This window comes from Panthera uncia, chromosome D1, assembly GCF_023721935.1.
Source record: "Panthera uncia isolate 11264 chromosome D1, Puncia_PCG_1.0, whole genome shotgun sequence".
NCBI classification, from domain to species: domain Eukaryota; kingdom Metazoa; phylum Chordata; class Mammalia; order Carnivora; family Felidae; genus Panthera; species Panthera uncia.
Window position 1 is genome coordinate 69,186,559 of NC_064808.1, and position 3,418 is coordinate 69,189,976.

General features: G+C 41.2%; 1 pseudogene; it reads right to left on the bottom strand.

Annotated features, from left to right (window-relative positions):
* Positions 1 to 1,983: 1,983 nt before the first annotated feature.
* Positions 1,984 to 3,103, bottom strand: LOC125938301 (heat shock cognate 71 kDa protein-like; annotated as a pseudogene).
* Positions 3,104 to 3,418: the final 315 nt, after the last annotated feature.

Below are 3,418 nucleotides of genomic sequence, written 5' to 3' on the forward strand. Positions count from 1 at the left end.
TGTAGTTGAGTTTGACAGCCATTGCTTGAATTAAACCTAAAGTGTTCTTCTTTTCTCATATGCACAGTTCATCATTCCACACTGTTTTTAAAATTAGATTACTCAAAACTTCATATAGAATAAAAAAGGTTACAGGTGAAAATGGAAACAGTTCCATGCTGACATATATATGACATGGGCTGCCATGATATTTTCTTTCTTTAAGTGTCAAAAAATTTTTTGTAAGAATTTATTTATTTTTTAATTTATATCCAATTTAGTTAGCATATAGTGCAACAATGATTTCGGGAGTAGATTCCTTAATGCCCCTTACACATTTAGCCCATCCCCCCTCCCACATCCACTCCAGCAACCCTCTGTTTGTTCTCTGTATTTAAGAGTCTCTTATGTTTTGTCCCCCTCCCTTTTTTTATATTATTTTTGCTTCCCTTCGCTTATGTTCATCTGTTTTGTCTCTTAAAGTCCTCATATGAGTGAAGTCATATGATATTTGTCTTTTTCTGACTAATTTCACTTAGCATAACACCCTCTAGTTAATTCCACATAGTTGCAAATTGCAAGATTTCATTCTTTTTTATTGCCAAGTAATACTCCATTGTATACATATACCACATCTTCTTTATCCATTATCCATTGATGGACATATGGGCTCTTTCCTTACTTTTGTTATTGTTGATAGTGCTGCTATAAACATTGGGGTGCATGTGCCCCTTTGAAACAGCACACCTGTATCCCTTGGATAAATACCTAGTAGTATAATTGCTGGGTCATAGAGTAGTTCTATTTTCAACTTTTTTTTTTTTTTAATTTTTTTTTCAACGTTTTTTTATTTATTTTTGGGACAGAGAGAGACAGAGCATGAACGCGGGAGGGTCAGAGAGAGAGGGAGACACAGAATCGGAAACAGGCTCCAGGCTCCGAGCCATCAGCCCAGAGCCTGACGCGGGGCTCGAACTCACAGACCGCGAGATCGTGACCTGGCTGAAGTCGGACGCTTAACCGACTGCGCCACCCAGGCGCCCCTCTATTTTCAACTTTTTGAGGAACCTCCATACTGTTTTCCAGAGTGGCTGCACCAGTTTGCATTCCCACCAGCAGTGCAAAAGAGATCCTCTTTTTCTGCATCCCCACCAGCATCTGTTGTTGCCTGAGTTGTTAGTATTAGCCATTCTGACAGGTGTGAGGTGGTATCTCATTGTGGTTTCGATTTGTATTTCCCTGATGATGAGTGATGTGGAGCATTTTTTCGTGTGTCAGTTGGCCATCTGGATGTCTGCTTTGGAGAAGTGTCTATTCATGTCTTTTGCCCATTTCTTCACTGGATTATTTGTCTTTTGGGTGTTGAGTTTGGTAAGTTCTTTATAGATTTTGGATACTAACCCTTTATCTGATATGTCATTTGCAAATATCTTCTCCCATTCTGTCAGTTGCCTTTTAGTTTTGCTGATTCTTTCCTTCGCTGTGCAGAAGCTTTTTATTTTGATGAGGTCCCAATAGTTCATTTTTGCTTTTGTTTCCCTGGCCTCTGGAGACATATTGAGTAAGAAGTTGCTGTGGCCAAGATCAAAGAGTTTTTTGCCTGCTTTCTCCTCTAGGATTTTGATGGCTACCTGTCTTACATTGAGGTCTTTCATCCATTTTGAGTTTATTTTTGTGTATGCAGTAAGAAAGTGGTCCAGGTTGATTCTTCTGCCTGTTGCTGTCCAGTTTTCCCAGCACCACTTGTCTTTATTCTGTTAGATATTCTTCTTTTTTTCCAATTTAAATTTTTTTTTTTTAACGTTTATTTATTTTTGAGACAGAGAGAGACAGAGCATGAACGGGGGAGGGGCAGAGAGAGAGGAAGACACAGAATCGGAAGCAGGCTCCAGGCTCTGAGCCATCAGCCCAGAGCCCGACGCGGGGCTCGAACTCACGGACCGTGAGATCGTGACCTGAGCTGAAGTCGGACGCTTAACCGACTGAGCCACCCAGGCGCCCCCTTTTTTTCCAATTTTAAATACAGTTTTAAGACATTGCATTTTCCACTTAACAATACAGTGCTTATAAAGTGCAATGTTGCATTTCCTTTTCTTGTGCACATATTCCATATTCAAGTATCAAGAATGCCCAGTTTATTAACTATATAAGCTCAACTTCACTGCCATAGAATTTGTTACAAATTTGGGTCCTTCAAATGTTTTGTGTGGAACAATGCTAGACCTATTCTCAGGTTGGCTTAATCAACCTCTTCAATGGTGGGCCCAGAGGAGGCACCACCAGAGGGGGGAGCTCCACCACCAGGGAAACCTCCAGGCATTCCTCCAGGCATGCCTCCTGCACTCTGGTACAGCTTCATAATGATGGGATTGCAGAACGTCTCCAGCTCTTTCTGCTGATGTTCAAATTCTTTTTCTACAGTCTGGTTCTTATGCAGCCAGTTGATGATTTCATTACTCTTGTCCAGAATCTTCTGCTTGTCCTCATCATTGATTTTACCCTGAAGCTTTTCATCTTCAACAGTTGCTTTCATGTTGAATGCATAAGATTCAACTGAATTATTGGAGGACACCTTGTCTCACGGCTTCTCATCTTCAGCTTTGTACTTCTCAGCTTCCTGGACCATGCGCTCAATGTCTTCCTTGCTCAAGCGACCTTTGTCATTTGTGATGGTGATCTTGTTCTCTTTTCCTGTACTCTTATCCACAGCAGAGACATTGAGAATGCCATTAGCATCAATATCAAAGGTGACCTCAATCTGAGGAATGCCACGGGGGACAGGAGGTATGCCTGTGAGTTCAAACTTGCCAAGTAGGTTGTTACCCTTGGTCATGGCTCGCTCACCTTCATAAACCTGAATGAGCACACCAGGCTGGTTGTCAGAATAGGTAGTTAAAGTCTGGGTCTGTTTGGTAGGAATGGTAGTATTGTGCTTGATGAGAACAGTCATGACTCCACCAGCAGTTTCAATGCCAAGAGAAAGGGGAGTGACATCCAACAGCAGCAAATCTTGAACATTTTCAGATTTGTCTCCAGAAAGGATGGCTGCCTAGACAGCTGCACCATAAGTGACAGCCTCATCAGGGTTGATGCTCTTATTCAGTTCCTTCCCATAGAAAAAGTCTTATAGAAGTATTCCATTAGATATTCTTTTCTGCTTTGTCAAAGATTAGTTGGCCACACATTTGTGGGTCCATTTCTGGTTTCTCTATTCTGTTCCGTTGATCTGAGTGTCTGTTCTTGTGCCAGTACCATACTGTCTTGATGATTACAGCTTTGTAATACAGCTTGAAGTTTGGGATTGTGATGCCTCCTGCTTTGGTTTTCTTTTTCAAGATTGCTTTGGCTATTCGCAATCTTTTCTGGTTCCATACACATTTTAGGATTGTTTGTTCTAGCTCTGTGAAGAATGCTTGTGTTATTTTGATAGGGATTGCAT